The following is a 12,518-nucleotide window of genomic DNA, read 5'->3' as shown; positions in this document are numbered from 1 at the left end:
TTTTCAATATCTCACTAAGAGGATTTTTGTTTCAGAATTTCAAATTTCCATATATGTTCTATGGAATAGTGTATGTTCTACTACATTTTTTTCTACTTAGGCAAAAGATTTAGAAAATTCAATCATACTAAAATCAGAAAGTCAAGGAAAACAAGTAAAATAAAAATATAATCAGGTTTTTATGTTAGTAATGATTTTTAATACTCTTTATGGAATACTATGGAACTTTGGGATTGCTACATGTGCTAAATACTGCACTGACCTCTGTGCCAGGGGAAACACCTTTTTTCATTCAAATTCCTCATTTAGCATTTGAAAAACTGGAAAAGCTTCTTTTTGATTTTTGCGGGGTTATGTCTGGAATGGTTTCTGTACTCTCTTGTGCCCGATTACTCCAACAGAGAGTAGATGAACAGGGTGACCTACCTGGAGCTCAAAGCTCGTGAAGAACAATAGCGGTGATGCAGAAGCCACAGGTGGCATCTGGTTTCCTCACGCACAAATCTTTACATGAATCTAATGTTGTGCAATATTTTAATAGCTGTACTGCAAACCTCATCTGCAATTGAACTCCTCTGTCAACAACTAGTCCATGTGACAACAAGTAAGTTTTGCAGAAAACCTTCACCTTAGCGTATGTTTTTCCATGCATGCTGTTCATGTTGAGAAACTGTGTCTGTAAATCTTGTCTCATCTAAATCTTAACTCAACTGGCTACAAATGGGCCTAGACTAAACTTTTACGCATAACTCCCAGCAGCATTTGGGGGTGTTCAGATCTGAGTAACTCAGATCTTCCAAAAACAATCTCTTGTTCAAAATGTTGAAAACTTTCTGTTCCCTATCTGTTTTCATTATCCATGACATCGTTTTCTGATATTCTAATCCTTTTCTAGTATTCAGATAACTTTAGTATATTTTTATGCAGTTTGGCTGGTAATAACTTACAACTAAAATAATGAACAAGAAAAAAAATAAAATTAAAATGGAAAGTATTTCAGCTAAGAGAAATTACAAAGGCATGTGGAAGAGTATTTCCATTCAGCAAGGTGATGTTTTTATATTTTAGAGGTCTTGGCAGTGGTTTAATTGTATGTGAACTGATGTCTTTGTAAATCTATGTTATTGTCAGATCAATCTTGATCAATCAATTGCCAAAAGAATTTCTGTCAATTAAGTTCTTATACTGATGACATTCAACACAGTGGCACACACTTCCAAAATAAAATCCGACCGTTGTTCCTCCCGTTGCTTTTTCCCTCAGCCAGAAATATGCAGAATTTGTTGTTCCTAGTGACCGCCTTACCTTAAAGTATGAGGATGGGAACACACTGATAAGTGCGCGGCAAAACAGTGATTCCTGCTCACAAGAGCTTGTGTCCCAGCAGCTACCTTGACCAGAATAAGCAGGAGCAGGTGAATGACAGAAGAGTGCATTAGGAGAGGCAGTAGATACAGTACATTGGCTGCCTAAGTGTTTTCTAATATTTTACAGAAGCCGTGACCTGGGTGAGATCCAAAAAGAGACTTAAAAGTAGATAATGGAGGAGGTTTTGGCCTTTTCACCATGTGCTTTTTAACTAGCAACACTCTTCAGTTATACAGAGCAGCAGAGCTTTGTGAGAATTGTGACGTGAAAATAAAGAGCTGTCTCAAACTGAAAGACAGATTTGACCAGAGTTCCATCATTACTTATCAACACTCATAAGTTTAGTGACATTAACTGATTTTTTTTCATACAAAATTTGATTTTGATTTCTTTTAGGAATCTTTTATTTCAATCAAACATTTAAACATATTTTTTCCTGGCTTTTATCATGATCTTTGTAGCCATTTACCTTTTTCAATATTTAATATTTGCATTGGGAATAATTAACTGATTACTTAGTGTCTGTATGTTTTGTGAATATACTTCTGGCAGAAAATGAAGTTTTAAAATTGAGCATTTCAATTGTGATGTTAAAAATAGGGATTAGATATTCTTCCATACTAATAGCAAAGAATAAATATGTTAGCAATCAAACCAAATGTTAGAGTAGAGATCAATAACTGAAATTATTTATACTTCCACTTTTGGCTTTCATCTATTTCATATTTTTTCAGAGCAAAGTGCAGGGCTGTTTCTTGAGCAAGACTATTTAATCTTCTGATGCTCTACCCTTTTTCTAACCATTTCAAATTTTAAAAATTTCTTTAATGAAATCTGACTGCAATCAGTAGCAGAGAAAAATTACAATCTAGAGCTATTTTTTAATTTGAGAGATAATGCTAAAAGTACCCTGGAATCACATGAGCACTGCTCTGTTCTTTTCATTTGGGGAAGTTTACATACATGCACAATGGCTCTGAAAAGAGACTTTGTTGTTATTGTGGTAGTCAGAGAAAGATCTTTGTTCTCCATTATAGATGGGCTTTTCAGGTATTTTACTATCACTGTCAGTACAGTTGGTATTCTATGGTTTGCTGGAGAATTTCAGTCTTCAAAAATTCTTCTACAACTATGAAATAAATTTTTAATCCAGCAAAACATAATAAAATTGATCTATTTAATTTTTAAAACATTATAAAAATGTAAAATCTTTTGTCCCAAAAGTGTAAGGGCAAGGTATTTCTTATGTTAATTACTTTTGCTTTTCCAATAATGTTTTGGAGTTTCAATAACCTGGCTCTTGAGTAAGTTCAATTAGCTATCTAATTGCAAAAACGATATATGATGGCAAATGTAACTTTAGTTGGGACTGTACCTGTGTTTTAATTCTGACAGTCTTCAATTTAGACCATCTTTTTAGATGATTTATCTTGACTACAGTTATGTCAAAATTATGTTGAGCGTCAAAGTACTACAAAAGCAGAGTATCACTGCTACTCTCATTGTAACTTTGAAGGCTTTTGTACACACTTTTCCTGATGGTGGCATGGCAAAGGTAACATTTTAATAAATGCAAGATCATTGGTTTAATTTTTAATGGATCAGCACCTTTGCATACCATATTCTGATAGATAATCAGAATTTAGTGTTTAGAAACTCCTTAGCTGGTAGCAGTATTACACATTTTCATCAGGTGGAAATAGGTACATAAGGCACCAAGGAACGAAGAATCAACCTGGTGTCTGTCACTCTGACTGCAAAATGCTGTGATTGTTTAAATTTTCTAGAGTTTTACTCAAGTTGTTTGATTACCCTGAAATCTTTAAAACATTTTAGCAAAGCTGTTGTAGCTCAAAATTCCACTGTACTGAACTACACTAATGTACGCTAGAAAAGTGTTTTGGTCGGTTTTGTCTTTATCTGAGCAATTCTGCAGAGGTCACCAGAGAAAGAAGTGACTGTAATTTACTAAGGCTTTGAAAGTTTGCTGAATCTACTGCAGTCAACCCAGGTTCTCTTTTAAGACCTTGGCCTTGATTCTTAATGCAGGAAATATTTTACTGACTGTGCAGAATCTGTGGTTTTAATGACACCCTGTTTCACCTCCTTACAAGAAAGACAAGTGAAATTCCACTAAAGGCAGGACCAACTGGAATCCTGCATGTTACAAGCAGGTTTACCCTTTTGCTCTCTGAAAACCACACATTCTTAGCTTGCTTCTTAGCTGTCAGATGGTAGTCCATTTAAGTACATCTTTTTTTCTCTAAATTATTAACACAGGTGTGTTACGGTGTCCCTCAGGGCTGATGCTCTTCAAAATCTGTATGCCTTCTCTTTTATTTTTCTCTGTTATGGGTTGAGTTATCTCCATTTATGCTGATTGCACTCAGTTGTGTCTTTTTTGCCTGCTGATTTCAGTTTAGCAGTCTTGCTGTTTCTGCCTTGTCTTGGAGACATATGGGGTTGGATGACAGATAATGTTTCTTAAGGGGACATGGCTGCACACCTTTTAATTAGTTCTAAGCTTTTGTGTTTAGTCACATTTATTCATAGAAACCATTTAAAATGCTGAGGTTAAAATTTGCTGGGTTTATCATTAATTTATAAAATATTTATCTTGTACAGTGCAGAGGAATTAAGATCAGCTATTTTTGCTTCTGCTCCTGGGGGTAATGCTTATGGGTTGAAAATGTGTTATTTATTTAATCAAGTTCTGAAGAAACATGGAAACCCAGTATATAGTTCCTAAAAATATAGGGTTTTCCTCTCAAATGCTTATGGATTTTGGATTCAAATTCATTTGAATTCTTAAATCAGCTATGTTTGTCTAGATTCTTCTAGGTTGAGCTGATAACCCTGACAAGCATTCACCAAATTCTTTGAGTTTATATATCATGTAGGTTTGGTGGCAAACACAGCTGCCATGCTGTGGAATGGACACACTAAATGTTCATGACCATTTATTTTGTTGCTGCATGATGAAAGTGACCTTTCCAGTGAGAGAATGGAAAGTCATCTTAAAATAAGCCAAACTCACAGAAGAAATTAGAACTTGCTTGATTTCTTTGCCTCATTTTCATGGTCTTTGATTTTGCTTATCACATGGCAAAAGTCCAATATCTTTATTCTGACATAATTTCCTTTACCATTTTGAAGTGTACATATAATTTGGCATAACTCAGCTTCATTTAGGTTTTTATGCCACTTATGCTTTAACATGCCAAGCTTCTTATGCTTCATGTAAACTCTTTGTTTTTCAAAACATCAAATCCAAACGCTCATATAACCATGAACATGTCCTGGTGTGCATAGAAACACCTAATTCTTTCAATTCTTCTGTGGCTTCACTTAAATGTTGCATTATAGGAAGTAAGTACGATATGAATCAAGCTGTTCGGAAATGTAGCTGCCAATTAAAAACTCTAGTGTATAGTAGGAAGATTCTCTGGACTCCCCAGTTGAGAGATTCAGGGTTTAAAACTCAATCGAGTAAAAATGTGCTGAATCACTTCATGGTGAATTGAGAAGTTTTCAGAAAATGTTAAGGTTGGGCTTGATGCTCTTCCAGAATCAGAAGACAACTAGATTTCTATTTCTTGAAGTAGCATAAATTTACTTTTTTACTAAAGTAACTAAAATCTGTGTTGAAATATTTACACAAAATACACTAAATTAAGTTGGTATAAGTAACTTCAATCCTAATATTTTTAATTGAGTACCTTGCTTTTGTAATCTTAATAATTTTCTTGAAAGATCTTTTTTAAACTCTAAAATCTCCAAGAATATAAACCATTATATTGACTCTTACCTTGATTATCAGCAGAGTTAGTGCCAATAAATGTATCTGCCACTTTAACCAGTGGCGTAAATAAAAACTGTAGTAGATGGCTGTCTACCTCTTATTCATAACTTGTTGCTCAACATTTCTGCCTAATCAAAGCCCTTCCAGCTTGTAGTGTCCGCTTTTTCCAACCCCATGCCTGTGTTGCATCTCGTTCCAGACAATTGTCAGACTTTCCTGCACCTGACTCATTCCCAGACTGCCGGCCCAGCCATTTCTGCTCTCCTTTCAAGCTCCTTTTCCAGACTTAATCTCTGGTACCGCCTATTGATTTCCATTTTCGTCTCTTCCCTTGTTCCTCAAGTCCCAGTTTTCATCTTCTTTTTTTTTTTTTTTTTAAACCAATGGTCACTTTCTTCCACCTCCCACCCTCTGAGACCTGCCAACTCCAGTCTTAACCTCATCTGACGGACCACTGACAGCTTTCCTTCTCTGCAGCAAAATTTTATATCATCACAAGCCTTCTCCAAATCTAACTCCATTTTGTTACTCCATTTTGGCTCTTGCTCTATTGCATTCATATCAAGACATTTCCTCCTCCTCCTCCAAAATGAGAGCACAGGCAAGACATCTCTACTCTAAAGCCCCTTGGCCCAATTCAAACCACATCAGTTCTGAGATACCACTGCTGAAGAAGCATTACCTATCGCCAGGCTCAAGTTTGTAATAATGTCATTTTCAGAGCTACCAAGATCAAGCTAAGATTTACCAATCATGGGCAAACTGTGTTTTAAGAGCCTCATGGTCCTGAAATTTTGTTGCTAGCAGTGTATGACCTGTTCCTGTCATTTTTTAAACTTACCAAAGAAATCTAGTTTTTGGTATATTGTAACAAACTAAAAAAAAAAAGGAATGGATCCTATAAAAGCAAATGCTTGGCAACTTTCACAATACGCAATGCTGTCAGCCCTATCTACAGTTTAGTGGAGTCCTTCCTGTTGGAGAAAAATTAGTTGAAGTGGTTTAAAGACCAAGTGTTTCAAAATCCAGAAATAATTAATTCAAGTTCTTCCTAGCAAAGTGTATAGGAAATACTGAACTTCTGTGAGAGCTTAGCTGTTTTGGTTTGAGTAGGTGTGTTATGACTACCTGGGACAATATGGGAACGCAGACAAACAATCAAAATGTCTCAAAGTATTTTACTACATTTCTGTGAAAAGTTTAAGGCTAAATTATATGTAACACAGAGGTTTATGACAATGATTCTGTAGTTCTCTTTTGAGACCTTGGCCAAATACAATGACCTCTCAAAGTCAATCATTTGGATCACAAAATTCCCTTCTCAATTAAAACCACAACTGTTCGCATGTACTTGCTTCTTCAAGACACCAATGGTTGTTTTGATTGACAAGAAATTTCAGCAATGATCTGACAAGTAAGATGGTTATTCAGTTGTCATGTGTCAAAAAGAAAATGAAATGACACTTCATAGTTTTGCTTCTCCAGCAATTGACGTGAACCTTCAGTGTATAATTAAGAAAAGTTAAATAAAGCCCATTTTCAGGAATGCAAGATTAAGGATGGGATAAAAATTAAATAAAGCACATTTTTAGGAAGATGAGATTAAGGATAGGATTTACAAGATTATTGTGAGTGAGCAAATGCTTAGCTCTGGTTTTATATGTAAAAACTAAGGAATAAATTTCTTTATCAAGTACAGTGACTAAAGGCTCAGAGAAATGACATTTTAAATTAATGATTCAACCTTGCAACATCACTTTGGGCTATTTGAAGTTTAGTAACCTCCTTCTACCCGTTTTAAACATATATCAAAACACAGGTTTAATGATAAACTGTTTACATGTTGAAAGCTCCTTTTTGGCAGCTCTTCTGTATTTGTCGTCACCTGAATTAATTATGGTAGCTCAGAATGTCTCTAGTAAACGTGTTGATATATATTATAGATTATAAACTCATTTACTGAACTCTTAACTATGGTTCCAAAGTAGATTATTTTGTTTAAAGACATCAGTTTAAAAATTTAGACATTTAATTTAATTATCCTCTCCCAGAAGTATAAGAAGAAATCAGAATCCTAGTGTGAATGGCATTATACTTGCATAAGAAAACTTACAGGAGCGTTTTTGCCTCAAACTCAATAATTTTGCTTATAATCACTAACTATGCTTTTGTTTTATAGAACCAGTATGATTTGGAAAAAGAATAAAATTGCTTTTAAAGTACAAAAATAATTATGAACCACTTGAAATGTAATGTCTGTATTTTATTTCTCATCAGAATTCATTAGTGTGTAACATCAATAATTTAGCCCATCATTTGCCAACACTGACTTGGCTCAGTAGTTCAATCATGTAACCCTGTAAACTCACTTTCCATTAAAATGAATGTTGCTGACAAAGGATAACTAAAGAGATACTTCATTTATTAGCTAAAGAGATACTTCATTTATCAACATTTTTAAATTAGGAGTTTGGGACCACAGACACTTAGCTGGATAAATTATTCAAAGGAATCTTTGCATTAGGCCTAAAGATGTTTGTAGGCTCAAATACAATGTTATCCAGAATTATAACAGCCTTTCATTTGTGTAACATGTAATTCACACTATAATATTCCAGAAACCAACAGAGCCACCTGCAGAGAATCAAATGACCTATGGGAATGGAATCCTGTCTGTCATGTGCAAAATTATCAAATTGTATTAGTTATCCCATCTTGTAATTGACTCAATCAAGCATTTCTCACGGAAAACTCCTTAAAAGAAACTTCTTGCAACAGGCATATAATCTTCCAAAGTTGCATTTGAGGAATTAAATACTTTACATTATTTTACTATGAGCACCTTCTTTAAATTCAGTCACTATCTTCTCCCAATGTATCCTTTAAAAACATTCAAGATTCAAACGTGATGCCTCAGCTTATTGCTTTTCCAGCCTTTTTCCATATCACCTTTTCTTTCTTACTGGGATACTGGGTTCATTTTCTAAACTTCAGCCCTTTCTTATTTTAATTTTTTTCCTAAAATAATCCAACCTGCACATGAACATTTTCTAAAAATAAATAGCAACCTGTAGCAGGAGAGGACAAAGTTATGAATGAAATAAAACTCTCTTATATTATGCCTTTTGCTTATGCCTGAGAAGATAGATCTGGAAACCGAATCTTTCCTAAGGATAAATCAGTAAACATCTGTCACAGGATCGACATGACATGACTGTCATCTGACTGTGTACTCTGGAGGGCTGCTGCTGGCACTACAGAAGGAACCAATTAAGGACAGAAGCAGAAAGCAAATAAAAATGTTACAATACCAGTTTGGTGTAAGCCACCACATTACTCTCTGATTCCCCTTACTCTTTCCTATCTACCTCAGTTGGATATATATGGTTTCTCTATAAAGTACCACCATCTTTACCCCTTTCTCAAACTTTGTGTTGGAGAAGCAAGAACCACTTCTCCTTCAAGAGATGTTCTGAGCAAATTCTGTTACAGCCTCTGTGCTCACAGACTGTTATAAATACCTTCGTATGGTACCCCAGACTGAGGAGTGAGGGATCAAATTTAGGTCTTCAATTGCAAGGGTTCTCTTAAGAAGCACTTTTTCCAAAATTAATGGGATATTCTTCTGAGTCCAAACCCGGTGGTAACTGAGGTAGTAGAGCAGAAATTTGTTTTTGAGACAAACAAAAAGACACTGCTATCAGCTGATTCAGGGGACTGTGAAGCTTTGTACAAGGAAATAATTTTTTTGTAATTTTTTCTCTATTTTGTGAGGTAAGAGTGGTGGAAAGAATCACACCTTATAGAACTACTCAGTTGTAAGAATAATTTTGAAGAAAATGAAACAGAAGCGGTTCTCTTCTAAAAGCGCTTCATTTCTCATTCCTGTAATATTCAGCATTGCCACAAGGATACACAGTCTGTATCACCATTTGACTCACCATCAGTTTTGCCACACCTACTGTCACTGGAGCAGTAAGCTGAGTGGAAGACTAAGGAAAAGTGCTTTCTTTCTTACACTTAACTGTCTTCCAAAACTGTGATGGCTCACAGCAGTTTCACTGTGTTGGTTTAGCATGCCAGCCTGTCACAGCTATCGTGGAATTTTACTGGAGCATTTTAATTATCTATAATAACTTCAGAAAATCCCCTTTTTTTCATTTGGCACAGACTTTTCAAAGCTATGAATTTTAGTTTTATTACAATTTCTAAAACAAGATAAGGAAAGAGTACACCAAACAAAGAAACTCTTAATGCTATGCTTCACTTCAATTAATCTTTAGGGACTAAAGTTTTGCAAAACAAAAAACATACTTAAAACTGTTTCCTGTGAAGTCAGTGATGAAATTGGGCTGTCTTTCTTAAACAGGGGACTATTTTTTCTCAGGTTGAAGACAATATACATACTCTCACTGCATTGTCATGTACTTAAACTTATTTCTGATGGCTAAAATTACATCTTTGTTTCAAAACTTTAGTGTTGTGGTCATAGGATTTTTTTAATAATCTTGATGGCCTAAGAACGCAGGCAAAGCAGATTTTATAAGGCAAGGCACCATATTTTATTAGATTCAAATAAAAGGGCAAGCTTTTTAGCCCTTCCCCTTCACACAATTTCTTGTATCTTTGATAACTATCTGGGAGACTGTGGAGGATTATGTTCTTAGTTTCAGTGAGATATTAATTTTTAGCTATCACTCAGTCCAAGTGCGGCAAAACCTTCCACCTCTATTCTCATATTTCTTATATCTCAGCATCTTATTTAGTTCACTGCAATAATAATTCTCCATATTTTGTAGTGACACCTTTGACCTATACAGATGATGAGTCTAACTACTGCTAGTGTTATATCCTTACCTTTCTTTTTCACTTATTTCTCATTCTTTTTAATCCCCACTTCTTAACAGATAGTGTCTGAAAGATTAAGGTAAAATTTAGAGGACACGAGAAGGAAACAAATTGACTAGATAGGTCAGATTAGCACTTGTGATTAGCAATCTAAAATGTGATGAGGTAGTTTTCTGAAAGAATTCGTAGTTTTTCTTTTGTCTCTCTGATTTTCTTAGTTCCATATGTCTCAGGAATAAAAAGCCATTTGTCATCTTTCTCCTATTGATCATCAAAGAGCTGAGATATTCCTCTGTCTAAACCATCAGAATTTTTCATTGCCTTATAGTACCTCAGACATCCCATAATTCTAGAATTCAATCTGTAACAGCCTGACAGCATCAGTGTCACCCTGACAGATACAATGCTGCCCAATAACCACTCAGGTTGAGAAGTTGTGCATGTTAGCTTCACCTTATAACCAGTGTTATTTCTGCCTTAGCAAGACAAACACATAAAAAAGTGGCCTGTTTGGGCTGCCATTCACTTTGGAATAATTAAAGAAATCTTTTTAAGAAAATTTGCACCTTTAGGGAATATTGGAGATTTTTCCTTTCCAAAATTAAATTTTTACTGGAGAAAATTAGTGGCAGAAGCACAAATTATTTTTAAGTTAAATCAACTTCATTTGAGAGAAGCCTCTAAGGTGTGTATGGATCCCTCTGAAGCAACATTTGCAGTTTTCTGTCCCTCCTGTATGATGGAGGCAGCTTCCATCTTGGACAGTTAAGTCCTTGGGGACATAATGGAGAGAAACTTGAGAGAGCCACTCCATGACTTTTCCATCTTGCCAAACTCTTTAGCTTTGAGTGGTACAAGTTGACTTGATGGTTGCTCAGTCCTACAGAGATAATTTAACATTTGTTTTCAGAGAATATGAATTAATTTGTTTCAAGGTTGATGCAAAACTTCCCTTTCTTGAGTCTCCACATGTGCTACAGGGACAACAGAAGTATCTGAGACTGTGGAAAGGCAGAAGCATGACCCTGTGGTTACAGGGAGGTCTTCTGACGTTTCGGAATACTTACTGAGCATAGGGAATTCTGGCAAAAATTTGCTTCAGTCTGATCTCATCTGTCTGTTCTGGGATAGGAAAATGTTAGGAAGAAATATTGCATATATACATTGTTCCCCTATCCTCTTCTCTGCATAGCCTCTCATCATGACCATTGCTGGGTGGGTTGGATGGACCACTGGTTCGACTCCACTCTGCAGTTTGTATGTTATGGTGTTATGGTTGCTTGCTTCCAAGGCAATGTATGCAGTTTTCAATTTGACATTCACATTTTATTTATAACTTTATGATTATTCCTATGGGTTTTTTCCATACTTTTCTGTTTATCTTTTTGATTTGCTGTATCTTCCCTTATTTCAGATATTCTGTGTCTGTGTCAAAAGGCGGTTTGTAGCAGTTATTCCTTTTTCCCCTCAGGCAGCACATTAAATTATTTACTTCTGAGGAACTCTTTTCTAAGTAACTTTAAAATGTACCATACGGGAGAACAAGTTTTCACAAACTGGGAATCATGATTGCATATGTAACACATCCAGGAAGAACCTGATTCTCCAGGAATAAATTTTACAATGCTTCCAAGTTACAATACTCATCAAACAATAATATTATGAACATCTAAAATAAAATGTGTGAGGATAAATCTTATGGGAAATTGAGATTCAAGTGCTTGTTGGGAAGTTACTATTTGACCGTGGACATGATGTTTCAAGAAAGGAATTTACATGGCCAAAGTACATTCTTTGTTCTTTTTTTTTCTTTTCTTTCCTCCAGCAAATGAGTCCTTCTAGGTCTCCAAAAAAGAGTATTGCTATAAAATTGGTTTCATCAGTAAAAGAATCAAGTTACTCACCTTTTTTTCAAGTTTGGCAGTCCGGCTCAGATATATCCACCTTGCTGATATATCTTACCTTGCTGTTCCTGCAAGATGTTAGGTAGAACAGCTGACAAACTAAAAGTCAGTTAAGGACTCAGGGCCTGATTTTCACAGTTTATTGTGTTTTAAACACGTTAGTTTCATTAAAATGACACCTAATTTACGTCTCTGTGAGAATCAAGTATTAATATTGCCTTGTATTTTTTACCTTTATTTCTAATGATTTGAGACCTACTAGTATATGGCGCTGTCAAACTTACGAAGCAAGCCGAAGATAACTGACAATATTTTATGGCATTATATATTTAAAATAAATGTTTCCCAGTTTCTAAATTTAATTTTTATTCATTGAATAAAATGTCATAAACTTAATTTAGTTTGTTCTTTGTAAAATGCAGCTTATTTCCTAGCATGATGAACTTTTTCAGGGAAAGAATTGGAAATTTTTCCATGACCCAGTGCTTCATAAACACCTGATCAAAATGGCCCCCAGTATAAAATCAAGTAACAGTTATGCTGAGAATCAAATGAATCCCACTGAAGTCTATGGCTTAATTTAGCTATTTATTTTA

General features: G+C 35.1%; 1 protein-coding gene across 1 annotated transcript in view; it reads left to right on the top strand.

The window, feature by feature from the left end:
- Positions 1 to 12,518, top strand: part of CCDC178 (coiled-coil domain containing 178) — a 182,995-nt gene that overhangs the window by 166,903 nt on the left and 3,574 nt on the right.

Source organism: Empidonax traillii, unplaced genomic scaffold, assembly GCF_003031625.1.
Source record: "Empidonax traillii isolate 1590-97213 ecotype Southwest subspecies unplaced genomic scaffold, ASM303162v1 scaffold119:size1479319, whole genome shotgun sequence".
NCBI classification, from domain to species: domain Eukaryota; kingdom Metazoa; phylum Chordata; class Aves; order Passeriformes; family Tyrannidae; genus Empidonax; species Empidonax traillii.
This window is presented reverse-complemented; position numbering and strand designations above follow the sequence as displayed.